The sequence below is a fragment of the Lipotes vexillifer genome, unplaced genomic scaffold (assembly GCF_000442215.2).
Source record: "Lipotes vexillifer unplaced genomic scaffold, Lipotes_vexillifer_v1.1 scaffold1485, whole genome shotgun sequence".
In the NCBI taxonomy this organism is placed as follows: Eukaryota; Metazoa; Chordata; class Mammalia; order Artiodactyla; family Lipotidae; genus Lipotes; species Lipotes vexillifer.
In genome coordinates this window covers 58,135-73,782 of record NW_006783080.1, presented here as the reverse complement: position 1 = coordinate 73,782, position 15,648 = coordinate 58,135, and positions in this window count along the sequence as shown.

The window sequence follows — 15,648 nt, the reverse complement described above, 5'->3', positions numbered from 1 at the left end:
GCCTACTTCAGAAAGAATCCATTCATAATAACTTGTTTTAAAAGAACATTTACATAATATGGTAAATGCCATTCATTATCTATGGATGGAATCTATAAACCAGAGCATGGAAGACTTAGTTATAATTTATTTTTAAATCAAGCTTTGACATTTACAATCTTTTATGTAACTATAATTAACAGATTTGGTAGAAGAGACAAGAGGTTGGGTAAATGTAGTAAGTTCTTCATCTTTCCCAGCAGAGACAATAAGTCCTGTCTAAACAGGAAGGAACCCAGTGGACAATGTAGGAGGCCAGGAAGAAAAGATGGGTGACTGACCTTCATAAGGAAGCAACATAGTACCATGATGCACTGAATGAGAAAAAACCTGATAAACATGAGCAGGTTCCCTCTTATCATATAAGCCCCAACAAGCCTGTGAAGCCAGCACAGGGAATAGCCTCATCATTTAAATGATGTATATATAAGTCTTCACATATACCTCATGAATACAAGGTCCTTTGAGAGCTGAGTAGTAAAAATAGTGTAGATGCCTACTGCTGTGGATTGAAGTGTGCCCCTCGCTCCAAACACATGTGTTGAAGCCCTAACCTCCAATGTGATGGTATTTGGAGATGAGAACTTTGGGACATAATTATGTTTAGATGAGGTCATAGCAGTGGGGTCCTCATGGAGGGATTAGTGCCCTTGAAAAAGAAAAGTAGTGGTACCAAAGCTCTCTGTGTGACATATGAGGCGCAAGAAGGTGGCCATCTGTAAGCCAGGAGGAGCACACGACCACACTGACACACTGATCTCAGACTTGCAGCCTTCAGAAACGTGAGAAAATAAATCTCTGTTGTTTAAGCCACACAGTGAATGATAATTTACAACGGCAGCCTGAGCTGACTAATATGATTTAGACAAAGTTTGACTGCTGTCTAATGATACCCAGCCACGGTGGAAAACACTAGTTCTAAAAAATACTGTTCTGGCTATGGAGAATAAGATGTGGCCTGAGAATGCTAATGCCTATCAGCTACTGTATTACCTAGGAATGTTTCCTGCTACAAGAAAACCCAGCTTAGAGGTACTTTTAAAATGTAGGTTTATTTTTCTCACATAGTAAGAATTGTAAACTCAATATTGATGTCATGGGCCCAGACTCTTTATTCCTCCATCTTTAAAATGTTGGATTTTTGTCCACAAGCTTTTTAATTTGTGATAGATGACCTCCATGCATCTCATTTGACTTCTAGGCAGAAATGATGAGGAAGGAGCAAAAGCCTGTCCCTCCCAAGGCTTTGTTGAGCCTTTCTGAATAAAAATGAAAATGTTCCCCTATAGTTCATTTGCCAAAACTGAGTCATGTTCCCTGCCCTTCCTCATACTTACATCAATCTTAGAAAATAGATATCCATGAGTGGTTTAGACAAATCATGATCTATCAGTGGGGATAAGAGCCTAACCTCCATGAGATCACAGATAGAACCCTAGCTGCTCCCTGAAAATTAGGAGTTCTTTAGGAGGCAAAAAGACATGGGTAGGAAAGCAATATATCTTGCAAACCCACCTTCTCTGCCTGATGTACTTGGAATAACTTGAGAGAGGAACACATAGCTCATATACTATCAAAGTATTTAGCTTAAATTTCTATGTAGGATTTTCCCCCATTCAGTCGCCTTACAAGTAGAGCTCCCACATCAATTTCTAGATAACTTATATTAAGTTATCTATTAAAACAGAGTGACATTTGAGAAGGGCAATAGTGTAGATGACAGCTCACTGGGGGTGCTGTAGGCTCCCAGGCTGAGCTGGGAGGGTTGTTAGTAGTACAGGAAGTAAGTAGAGTCAATATAGGTGAATGCTAGTGAAACTTTTTCACTTCGTCCTGAAAAGGAGTAGGCGGCTATTAAACCCTATCAATGTTGACTTATAACCTCTACAGGAAGGAGGGGTAACAGTTACACCTACTGTGCAAAGTACTTGGAACTAATATTGCTTCAGCAAAGTTATACAAGATTAAAAAAAAAAAGCAAAATATGGCTATTGATATAACTGCCCAGTAAGTATATCGAGATCTAGACCAATAGCATTTGCTGACAGTGAATCTAATAGCCACCTGCTGTAACTTTATATGCGAAGTCAGTGAGCTTCAGGATTTGAATTGTGAGCTTTCAGAAACCCCATATGTAATATTTTCCATTAGATAGAGTTGCATGCAGAGAGATACAGAGATTTTTATAGTGCTGGGTAAGTTCAGTCTTGCTTTTTGATGGAGTTTCAGCAATAGAACTAGTTTATTACACCCTCGAGCCACATCCCTATCTGATATGGTACAGTAATGAGATTTTTAATACTTATTAACCTCATGAATTCTGCAAACTGATAAAATTGAAAGAAGGAACATCTGTTGCATCACTGAGACTTTATTCAATGACTCTGTGTCTAATATGTTAAGGATATTACCGTTGCCTCCTTTCTAAAGCTTAAAGGATAATTTTGATATATTCCTTTTTTTTTTTTTTTAACACAAATCCTTCTGACCATAAAGTATCATCCTTTGTATCCAACTTGGATACAAGTCTTAAAACAAAGCCTGATTTAAGTTCAAGCTAGAAATATACCTCCCTTTTTTCATTACTAATAAATTCTTGTTTTGAACATCAAAATAATATTTTTAAAAGTATTTTGTATAAAATGTTAATTTTATTTCCTTCCCAATATCCCAATAAAACCTTTTTTACAATTAAGGATGCAAAACTTAGATTAAATGATACCCAACATTACATACTTATGTGCCAGGCACAGTGCTAAGTGATTAAACCAATGCTCACAGCAACCCTAAGGACCCTAAGGCAGGTATTTTTAACTCCTAAGCCTCAGTTTCAGTATCTGTAAAATGGAGATATGTAATTTTGCCAATATCTATGACATCAGATAATAAGTGAAAGAGCCAAGGATTTGTACTTTATCTAAAGGTTCAGCTTTCCCAAACTCACAAGACACTTTGCACTCATGCTATGGAGACAAGACCCTTCACTCCATCTGCTTATTCCTGCAGATTTAGAAATGGACTCTGCTTCTTAGGTTTCAGATTTACAGACAGAAAACCAAAAAAAAAAAAAAAAAAATTCAGCTTTCCCAAACTCACAAGACACTTTGCACTCATGCTATGGAGACAAGACCCTTCACTCCATCTGCTTATTCCTGCAGATTTAGAAATGGACTCTGCTTCTTAGGTTTCAGATTTACAGACAGAAAACCCAAAAAAAAAAAAAAAAAACCGAACTGTATAAGCAACAGAAGCAGACGTTGATTAAACTTGTGCTGGGAGAACCAAGAAAAGATTCACAGAGTGTGCCATAAAAATGGCATTAAAAATGCCATTAAAAATGAATGAGTAAAAGTTGGTGAAATATTGAAAAATTCTCCATACTGTATGCTGTTGTAAGCCTGGCTATGAGAATTGTCTATACTTTTTGTTCTGGCAAGTCTGAATTATATAGATCAGTGCTGTTCTACAGAGTTTTCTAATAATGATGGATAACGGAAATCCTCTCTATCTATCTGTGCTGTCAAATACGGTAGCCACTAGCCACAGCTGAATACTGAACACTGGAAATGTGGCTACTGTGACTGAGGCAGTTTTAACTTTATTTAATTTTAATTAATTTAAATGTAAATAGCCATTTTTGACTAGTGGTTCCCATGTTGGGTGGCACATATCTAGAGTCTTTTTAAATACAGCCTGTTTGCATGCCTTGGATCTTTAGATGAAAGTTGAAATAGAGGAACAGCTGGGTGGAAAGTAAGGGGCTTGGAGGAAAAGGCCTAAACAAGATTTTCTACCCATGCTAACAAATCAGAATTTTTACCCTGAAGGTAAGGTAGTAATAGATAATAGAGTATTTAACATTATTTCTTTTGACGTTCTTTTAGAAATATTCTAATATACATATGTGTGTGTCTGATACATATAAGTATATATACATATATTACACACACACACACACACCACAGAGAGAGAATTTGGTTTAAGCAAGATGTGGAACACGTTTCATTTATTCAACTGCTTTTTATTAGAAAAGGGCACCTCTTTATTCCTGTCAAGCATTAAAGGCAAAAATTATTCTGATACTTAAAATGGTAAGGAAGACTTTATTCAGGACTCTTGCAACAGGTGTCAAGACTGTTGCCACGGGAGAGAGAGAGGTGGGACACAATTCAGAATACTGTAAAGATAACTGGGGATTTATGGCCATGGGGGCTGGGGTGCAGGGTACAATGGATGGAAACTTACCAAGAGGAGAAATCAAGGGTAGGGGATTCTTTCTAAACTGACTTAACAGGATTCTTGCTGAAGGCAGGCCAGGTGATCAGATATCACCTGGGGGATGGTAGGGGACGAGGAATTTGATCAGGTATGAGGGTGACCAGATATCGAGGGGTGACAGTATTCTCTCTAAACTGACTTAGTGGGATTCTTGCTACAATCAGGCTGGGAAGGCAAAGAGCTAGTCACAAAGATTGCTCAGAGGAACCTGACTAAATTTTGATCAAGGGGAGAGTCTTTGTCATAAGAAACCACAAAAGAAGATTAATGCTAAGACCTTCACTGGAATAGTAGATGACAGGTGAATGAGTAGTTCTCAGAGACCCTTATTTTCCCTAAATAATGTGAATCGTGTTGTAATCTGAAATTCCTTTACTCTAGTCACTCTTCTTAGCCCTCCCCAGAAGCAGCAGTAGGCTTAACATTTACTTAAGAAGAAACAGTCCTGAGAAAAAGGTAATCAGGAAAAACCTAAAAGGGTGGTATATATGTTCTGTTGTGAAGGGATGTCCATCATTACTTAATCCTGAGGACCAGAATTCCTGTCTGCTGCCAGGGTGCTTGCCCTCCCCACTACTTTCTTTACCACGTTCTTTGATTCTTTTCTGGTTACAATAGATTAGTTTGCCTCTGACTTGCAAATTTGGGGTATGACTTCTTTTCAAAAGAAAGAAAAAGGAATTGAGGGTTCTCACAGTGAGCAGGAAAGGAGTTGACAAGACCATGATGAACCCAGCCCAGGAGTCAGGTGGAAAATGTACTTTCATGATTCCTCCTCCAAGAACTCAACCAAATGAGCACTACAGCTGTTCTGGCTGCCTTGACATTCCAATCTCTTAGTCCTGCCGGTTTTCCTGGGGCCTTGTCTTCCTGAAGCATCCTACTTCTTCCTCAAGGACTTGTAGCATGCTCACTATGGTATCATTAGCGCACTTATCACATCGTGCTAACGAAAGCTATGAGTAGTGAAAAACTTATTTACATAAAAAGTTGAAAGAAAGGAGCCATGATTCTCCACTCCATGCAGCTTTGGTGTACCTGCCTTTTAGGGTTGCCTTGTGCATAAAAAGCATTTAAGATGACTAACAGAGACCTGCCTTCTCTTTCCCCAGCCTCTGAGAAAACCTCTCATTCCCAATGCCTCCCCCATCACTAGCTCAGCAGCTTTTAGCTGCAAAAGTGACTACTCTTCCCACCTGCTTTGCCACCTGTAATACTAAGCTCCTAAGAGCTTCCTGAGGACTAGTACTGGTTCATTTTAAAGAAGGAGACAGGCTACTTTTGTTTTACATTCCCTTGCAGAATGAGCCTGACTGCACAAGGTTAGGGATTAAGGGATGGTACATTCATTTCCTGTAGCAGATATTAGATATGCAGTTTACACTGAAGCCAAGCCGGTGAAAATAAATGAAATATTTGAGGCTGCATTGAAACCTAAAATCTTTAGAGGGTGATACATAAACTTACAGTGGATAAAAAATTAGTTTAATTGTTAATAATGACTTGGTAGCATTGTAATTTGGGATAAGGGTGAAAGAGGTTGTAGTTTAGAACCAGACCTCAAATGAAATATATTCGTACGCTTGTTCTGTTCAAACACGAAAGCAGGCGGTCAGAAAAAAATGCAGAAGCCCTGAGCAGATAATGGGATTTCTCTTAATTTGATTTGCTGTGGAGAACGCTGGCCTATTTAATACATCCATGTGGAGTTGTTGTTTATATTTTGGTTTCTAATTAGCATAGTCATTCTGAAGCCTCTAGCTGACTTCCCCTTCCATATAAATCTAATCTGGCCTTGAGGAGGGTTATTAGAGCAGCACAAGGCCCACAGATAAAGGGAAATGTCTGCCAAACAGCAGGCAGGCTCAATGCATCTGGGGCAGGCATCGAGGCTGGCAACTGGGCTGGTGTGCGGAGCTGCAGGAGGGAAATCAACCACCAGCCTCCCTCCAACCCTCCCCAGGCCCACCCTGCCCCGGCCTGAGTTGCCTGGCCAAGGCAATTGCATGAAAAAGAAAAAAAAAAAGGATGATATTGAGGGGATGTGAAAGCTATAAAGAAAAGATTTAAAATTGATTTTGAAAGTTTCTCAACTAGGCCCTAGAATGGATGGTCTGTATTGAAGTAAATGCTTAGTCTCCCTCTTAAAACTCCTTGTAAAGAGTGACATTTCAATTTTCCCTGGCTTTGGGGAGCTTGATTTTTTTTTTTTTTTTTTTTACAGCTCTATACCTCGGTCTTTGAGGAGCACCTTCTAGCAGCAATAATAAAGTATACTGAGTGGGAATATGGACAACATTGATAAAGGAGCACTAATCCTTATTCTGTGTGAAAAATAGTCTGAAGGCAGATTCTACCCCAAAGGGGAAGAAAGAAGAATGCTAAACATGACTAGCAGTGACCTGTTTTTTCACCAAGTGATTGGAGCTCAAGTACCTTTTGACTAAAATGACTTTTGTGGGGAAGAGCAAGGGACGTAAACTCTTTGTAAAGGGCATTGAAGTACTAACTTATAATTCTGTGGTGACTCTAAAGAAGAGAGATAACAAGGTTCTTTTGAGGAGATTTAGGTACTCTACTAACATTGATCTGGTGGGTCCCTTATAGGGTCTACTTTCATGGTTAGCAGTTTGTCTTAACTAGGTCCTATGTCCCTTACAAAGCTGGTAGAAGCAGCTTTCAGTGGCTCAGCGAGCCTTATTCTTAAGGGTCTGTGGGAGCTCTGATGAGCATAACTTATTGCAAAACTTTCTCCTACTGTGAGGAGAAGAATGCTAATGATCTGAATCTATTCTTTATCCAGAGCAGTGAGAATTACAGCTCCCCTTAGCACATACTGAAAAGTCTGTAGGATTAAACTTTTAAAAATGCACTTTTGTCACATTCTGCATATTCTATTTAAATACATGTCTATCAACAATTTATTGTATACTGACAGTGTTAAGAGTAGCAGACACACAAATATACATCCCTATCTAAGAAAAGGAGAAATCAGAGAGACGGAGGGAGGGAGGGAGAATGAATTTAAAAATGAAAAGAGCCTAATAACTCATAGTAATTTTTTAATGTCACAAGGATAGGGAGGGGAGGTTTCTGAAAAAGATAAATGGAAGTACCTTTTCTAGATGCTTCTAAATGGGGGTGGACATAGATTGCAAATGGAAGAAGCTAGGGACATATCCAAGACCCTTTGTCCAAGGAGATAGTGGTAATAAGATCTAAGCACTCTGCTAAAAGTTCAAAAACCTCTTATTTTGGCTTATTTACTTTCTACCCTACCCCAATCCAGAAAGACTGCTTAATCTCACTGCCCAGCTACCCATGAGATCAGGCAAGTTGCCTCCCTGCTCTTGGCATCTGTTTCTTCATCTGTCAAAACCTGACCGGAGTGAATCTTCTGGGGATTTTTCTTTTCCACCTGATTTCTGTTACAAGTTAGAATGTTTCAGGGGTCAGTCCCAGGCTCTCGTGTGTTTACTTCTCACACTTCTCCTTAGAAGATCTTTTCCACAAGTTCAAACACCATGTCCAGACTACATGCTAAGCTTTGAGCTGCCTATAAATATGTGAGTAGAAATGTTAACGAAGTGATAAATGGGTCTGGCTGTGAGAAGAGTTCTGGTATAAAGACAATGTATCTATCAGTAAAATAGAATTCATGGTCTGCTCTTACAGCCCCTAGTGTCAATGCCCATAAACCTACTCTGTCTCAAGATCCCAGGCTCAGCAAGAGCCAGCCTACCACCCTTGTTCCCTTAGAGGAAGTCTTGATAGTTTCCCCAAATGTCTCCTACCTTGTCCACCATCCCTCTGCCTCTACACCCCCATGCCCACATTATGATCTAAGACACATCACCTTCCATCCAGATCACTGTAATGGGCTGCTGCAAACTTGTCATTTCCCAAACACTCTCTACATACCATCAGCAATGGTCTTTGTAGTATGTACATGTATCATCAGTCACCCATTTAAAACTTTCAGTGGCTACCCATTTCTCTTAGGATTTGGGCCCTCATCCTAATCTGCCCTCTGTAGCCCACCTGATTTGGCCCTGCCTGCCCCTCTTTTTCCTTTGCCATTTGCGCTTGGCTCAGTGCTCTCCCTTCACAGTGGCCTTTCAACTCCTTCAACAAGTGAAGTTTCTTTCCACATTGTACGGCTGCCTGTACAGTATGATCCCAGTCACCCCTATCCTACCACCCCCCTTTCATCATGCAACAAAGTGAAAGTTTATCAGTTGGTGCCAAATTCTATAGAAGAAAATAAGACAAGGTAAGAGGGGCAGGGAATGACTGAGGGAAAGGAGGAAGTTGTCATTTTTTACTGAATGACCAAGGGAAGACCTTCTAAAAAGGTCACAAATGACAGAGACATGAAATGCATGAGTGAGCCAATCAGCTGTCTTGGTAACAGCGTTCCAGGCAAAAAAAAAAAAAAGGCCAGCAAAATCGAACCTCTCAGTGGCTATTGAGCTACAGCAAGGAGGCCAGTGTGGCTGAAGCGGAGTGAGGGGGGGCAGAGGGCAGTAGGCAACAGGTTCAGAAAGGTGGCTTATCGACCATCAGCCACCATAAAGCATTCTGGATTTTACTCCAGCTGGGAAATCATAGGAGTTGTTGGAGAGATGACTGACATGATCTGAATCATAGTTTTAAAGAATATTCTTACCACAACAGCCAGAGTCAGAGTGTAAGGGGACAAGGATGGAAGCAAGAGACAGTTAGGAGCACATTAAAATAGTCCAGGTGCTGAGGTGGTGGTATTGGAACGGCCATCACAGTATTAGCAATACAGGCAATGAAATAACTGGATTAAAGCTATTGTTTGAAGGAGAGCTCACAGGATTTACTGATGGATGGGATGAGGGCTGTGAGCCTCCTACTCATTCTTCAGAAACAGAGTTTGTGTCAATTCCTCAGATGCCTTTCTGACTGTCTTTCTCCCCCAACAAACTCAGGTTATATGTAACCCCCCACCCCAACTTGTGCTTATCCTCATAGCATTCATCACCATTGTAATTAAACAGAAATTATTCTAATGATGAACCTACTTCCCAGGTTAAGTCATAAACTTACAGGGAAGGCAATGTCTGTGCTATTCCCCACTCTACTGTGAACACAGAAGCACGGGAGACACTCATTAGATAAACTGAGTTAAACTGCAGTTGGCTTCACTACATTGGAGTCCACCTGGCCAGTCATACAAAGGTACACCTTTTATAATCATTTTGTTATATTGCTATTAAAATAGAAGTGGAGACTTAACTCCAACAAGAGTCATGATAATTATAGAAGAGTACTTCCTCGTTGGCAGCTCTTAGAGTGTGAACAATAGTGAAATGCATGGCTATTAGGCAATCTGGAGTAATCAGACCTTTTCAGACATTGAGCCAATATGTATACCCACCAAGCTGTGTCCATATTTTATTGTAATCCAATAGAATTCATTATATAAGCACTTAAAAATATGTATTAATATTACTAAGAGGCTAAAAATCTCTAACATGAAGATTTCAGAGGTACAGTTTATGAAAGCACCAGACCTTCTGGTTCAACCAATTAAACCCAACACTAATTCCAAATTACCTGCTGTCTATAGTGCTGAAATCTGGCTACCAGCTCTGGCATAAACATGGCACATTCATACAAGGCCACAAAATTAATTTTTACATGCTGTATTAGTTTCCTAGGGCTGCTGTAACAAAGCACCACATGCTTAAAACAACAGAAATTAACTCTCTCGCCATTCTGGAGGCTAGAAATCTGGTATCAAGGTGTTGGCAGGGCCACGCTCCTTCTAAAAGGTCCTTTCCTCATCCAGCTACTGGGAGCCTCAGGTGTTCCTTGGCTTGCAGCAGCATAACTCTAATCTCTGCCTCTGTCTTCATATGGCTATCTTCCCTCTGTGTTTATGTCCAACTTTCCTTCTTCTTATAAGGATAACAGTCATATGGTTAAGGATCCACCCTATATTCGTATGATCTCGTCTTAAGTAATTACATCTTCAATGACTCTATTCCCAAATAAGGTCACATTCATAGGTGCAAGGAGTTATGAATTCAAAATTTGAGGGGACACAATTCAACACATAACAGATGTGGTACAAAGTGGAGCTGGGAGCAATTTTATCCAGGGCAGAGAAATGGGCTAGAAATCAGGAAAACCTTGATCGAAGGTTCAGTTCATTAAAGGCAAAAATAGGTTGCTTTAACAAGTTAACCTCATTTCTTCTTTCCCACTCTTTAAAGAGGGTGTTAGAAGAGATGACCTCTGGTCGCTCAGGTAATTCAGATCAGATCAAGATGAAACTAAGTTAAGCATTGAGCCTGCTCAGATCATACAGAATCAACCATATGGTGAACATTGCTGGTCCTTCCATTGTTTCCTTAGAAGTTTAACAAACCATTTTTATTCCTTAAATGCCACAGGAAGTGGTAAGACTTACATCTGACATCACTTCTAGTTGAGTTGTATCAGTGTCATAGGCTCAGACTTGTAACTGGTTACTAGTTGTATCTCCTGTGCTCAATAAATCCTGTAGCCATAGCACAGAGGGTATTTCAAAACACTTTTGCAGAATTGAAATCACAATCTAAGTACTCAGTCCCCTCAGAAATTGCCTTTGTTGATAGACCCTTTACTGCACAAAACTTCAGTATTCTCTTGTATGGATGGGTAGTTTATTCTTCCATTATGCTTTGTCAGACTGATGCTAACTTGAGACTGTAAATATCTATGTCTTTCAGTTATCTCTCTATGTTCCATTAAGAAACCAATTAAATTGCCGTATCACAGTTTAAAGAGGAGTTGGTCTATCTCTGGGGATGGAAAGCCCAGAGATAAACCCACGCACATATGGTCACCTTATCTTTGATAAAGGAGGCAGGAATGTACAGTGGAGAAAGGACAGCCTCTTCGATAAGTGGTGCTGGGAAAACTGGACAGGTACATGTAAAAGTATGAGATTAGATCACTCCCTAACACCATACACAAAAATAAGCTCAAAATGGATTAAAGACCTAAATGTAAGGCCAGAAACTATCAAACTCTTAAGAGGAAAACATGGGCAGAACACTCTGTGACATAAATCACAGCAAGATCCTTTTTGACCCACCTCCTAGAGAAATGGAAATAAAATCAAAAATAAACAAATGGGACCTAATGAAACTTCAAAGCTTTTGCATAGCAAAGGAAATCATAAACAAGCCCAAAAGACAACCCTCAGAATGGGAGAAAATATTTGCAAATGAAGCAACTGACAAAGGATTAATCTCCAAAATTTACAAGCAGCTCATGCAGCTCAATAACAAAAAAACAAACAACCCAATCCAAAAATGGGCAGAAGACCTAAATAGACATTTCTCCAAAGAAGATATACAGACTGCCAACAAACACATGAAAGAATGCTCAACAACATTAATCATTAGAGAAATGTAAATCAAAACTATAATGAGATATCATCTCACACCGGTCAGAATGGCCATCATCAAAAAATCTAGAAATAATAAATGCTGGAGAGGGTGTGGAGAAAAGGGAACACACTTGCACTGCTGGTGGGAATGTGAATTGGTACAGCCACTCTGGAGAACAGTGTGGAGTTTCCTTAAAAAACTACAAACAGAACTACCATATGACCCAGCAATCCCACTACTGGGCATATACCCTGAGAAAACCATAATTCAAAAAGAGTCATGCACCAAAATGTTCATTGCAGCTCTATTTACAATAGCCCGGAGATGGAAACAACCTAAGTGTCCATCATCAGATGAATGGATAAAGAAGATGTGGCACATATATACAATGGAATATTACTCAGCCATAAAAAGAAACAAAATTGAGCTATTTGTAATGAGGTGGATGGACCTAGAGTCTGTCATACAGAGTGAAGTCAGAAAGAGAAAGACAAATACCATATGCTAACACATATATATGGAATTTAAGGAAAAAAATGTCAAGAAGAACCTAGGGGTAAGACAGGAATAAAGACACAAACCTACTAGAGAAAGGACTTGAGGATATGGGGAGGGGGAAGGGTAAACTGTGACAAAGTGAGAGAGTGGCATGGACATATATACACTACCAAATGTAAAACAGATAGCTAGTGGGAAGCAGCCGCATAGCACAGGGAGATCAGCTCAGTGCTTTGTGACCATCTAGAGGGGTGGGATAGGGAGGGTGGGAGGGACGGAGATGCAACAGGGAAGAGATATGGGAACATATGTATAACTGATTCACTTTGTTATAAAGCAGAAACTAACACACCATTGTAAAGCAATTATACTCCAATAAAGATGTAAAAAAAAAAAAAAAAAAAGATGGTTTACCAGACGCCACAAAAAACATAATCAGACAAGAAGTAGCTTTAGAGAATGGTATTGGAGAATATCATTAATGATCTAGTCCAGACTTACATCCATTCTCTTTTGATAAGAGCTAGGTGAAAGCTAAAAGCAAATAATTTAATGTGATGTCTGAAGGTGGTCTAAAAAGGCAGGGTGATGTAATGGCAAACACAGTTCTCCCTAATATCCAAGTCACTGTTCTATTTGGTATAACTGACATGGGCAGTGGTCCTTTTACCTAGGTATTAATTGGATGCAAGGTAATCCTGGAAAATTTCCATCATTTAAAATCATAATTTTTACTATCTCTGAATATTCTGATCATTAACATCTTGAGAGTATATTAAAGTCTAAAAATACTTGAATATAAAACTCTCCAATGGAGACTAGATATCAATTATAGGAAAAGATCTGTAAAAAATACAAACACATGGAGGCTAAACAATACACTACTTAATAATGAAGTGATCACTGAAGAAATCAAAGAGGAAATTAAAAAATACCTAAAAACAAATGACAATGGAGACACGATGACCCAAAACCTATGGGATGCAGCAAAAGCAGTTCTAAGAGGGAAGTTTATAACAATACAAGCCCACCTTAAGAAGCAGGAAACATCTCGAATAAACAACCTAACCTTGCACCTCAAGCAATTAGAGAAAGAAGAACAAAAAAACCCCAGAGTTAGCAGAAGGAAAGAAATCATAAAAATCAGATCAGAAATAAATGAAAAAGAAATGAAGGAAACAATAGCAAAGATCAATAAAACTAAAAGCTGGTTCTTTGAGAAGATCTAAGACTGTATTCATCACCCACCCCTTGAACTAGGTCTTCCGCCTAGCTCAGTGAATAATGGCTTATCACTTCAACTGCCTGGACAGAAACTGTTACTTATCCTTGACTCTTCCTTCACCCTCATTTCTACAACCATATCCAATCATTTCCCAAGTTAAATCGATTCTCTCTGCAGTAGCTCTCAAATCTACCCCTTCTACTCACTGCTACCACCTCTTCAAGGTCACTACCCTCTCTCCTCCAGACCACTCCAACACCACTCTCTCTCTCTCTTTTTTTTTTAATTATATGTTTGGACACGTTGGGTCTTTGTTGCTACATGCGGGTGTTTTCTTTAGTTGCAGCGAGCAGGGGCCACTCTTCATTGCGGTGCGTGGGCTTCTCATTGTGGTGGCTTCTCTTGTTGTGGAGCATGGGCACTAGGAGTGCAGGCTTCAGTAGTTGCAGCACACACGGGCTCAATAGTTGTGGCATGTGAGCCCTAGAGCGCGTGGGCTCAGTAGCTGTGGCACATAGGCTTAGTTGCTCCACGGCATGTGCGATCTTCCCGGACCAGGGATAGAACCTGTGTCCCCTGCCTTGGCAGGCAGATTCTTAACCACTACGCCACCAGGGAAGTCCCTCTGGTGTTCTCTTAATAAGTCATTCTATCTCTGGTTTTACTCCCTCTTAATCCACTGCAGAGCATTCTTCTAAAAACCCAAATCTGATCATTCCATTTTCCTGCTTAAAGCCATTCTGTGGCAGTGTGGACAGTGTGGACACCATAACAATTGTGGAAATGACCTGATGTCGGTTGTTTAGCTGTCCCCGTGTCCCCTGAGGCAGAAACTTGCAGTTGTATTTAGATTGTGGCTTAAATCACAGCAGAGCTGCCTAAGCAGCTGCCTCTGCCAGTTCTTGACTTGTACTCCTCCCAAGTGACAAATGTATATACTAACTGCATTAACTGTACCCTGGCACGCTCATCTGCTCATTTATTTATTTCTGCTCATGAACAAGGCATAAGTATTTTGTGAACTGATGCATAGGCTTATGGTTTGAAAGCCAATTCCCAAATGAGAAGATACTTGCAGACCATTGGCAGTGGCAAGTCAATTGGCTCCCAGATTAAAAGTTGGCTTGCCCATCCATTTGGCATATAGCTTTCATTGTATAAATTACTGTGTACTTTGCTTTTCCTCTCCTACACCATAAGAAAAAGAGGGCAGGCATTGTGCCTTCTTATCTTCCTTACACTTAGCAAAGGGCTAGGTATATAGTAGACATCAATAACTTTAATAACAGAATTAGGCCAATAGCCTCAGGTCTTCTGAATTGGCTTTTGACAGTAATGAATTATGAGGCCACCTTATTAATATTTTGTCAAGTCTGTCAATCAAGAAACTCACCAGGACCATTTGGAAGGGAATGTATTCCAAGAGATTCTACCAGGGAAGAATTTGTAAGTAAGGGTTTCTACAGTCAGTAGGGAGTATTTTGCAAGATTTTCAGAGCAATAGTGACATTGCAAGAGGGTAGCACTTATGCTGCAAGGTACCTAGGGATCTTAGTACCTTTTTGTGCACCTCTATATGGGTAAATACCCTGGTACAAATTACAAGGAAATTAAGGCTTTGGGGGAAGAAGAGACAAAAGCTCAACTAGAAGAAAGTCAATGTGAAGCCTTAAAGAAAAGCAAACGGTGATTCAAAGCAAGCTCAACATACAAAAATCCAGAATTAGAAAACAAATTAGAATCAGTTACTTATTTTAGCAAGAAGTTATTATTTCAAGCATAAACACTCCCACTGCATCTAAAATATGATTTTAAAATACCATTACATTATTTGTATGTGTTTTAAGAATAGTATATTTGCTATTATAAAAAGTAAAATAGTAGTGTGGCCTTTTTTTAAATTGAAGTATAGTTGATTTACAATATTGGGTAAGTTGCAAGTGTACAGCATAGTGATTATTTTTTTTGCAGATTATATTCCGTTACAAGTTATTGAATATAATTCCCTTTGCTGTACAGTAAATCCTTGTTGCTTATCTATTTTATGTATAGTAGTTTGTTAATCCCATACTCCTAATTTGTCCCTCTACCCCTCTCTCTCCTCTTTATAACCATAAGTTTGTTTTCTATGTCTGTGAGCCTATTTCTGTTTTATATATAGATTCATTTGTATTATTTGTTAGATTCCACATATGA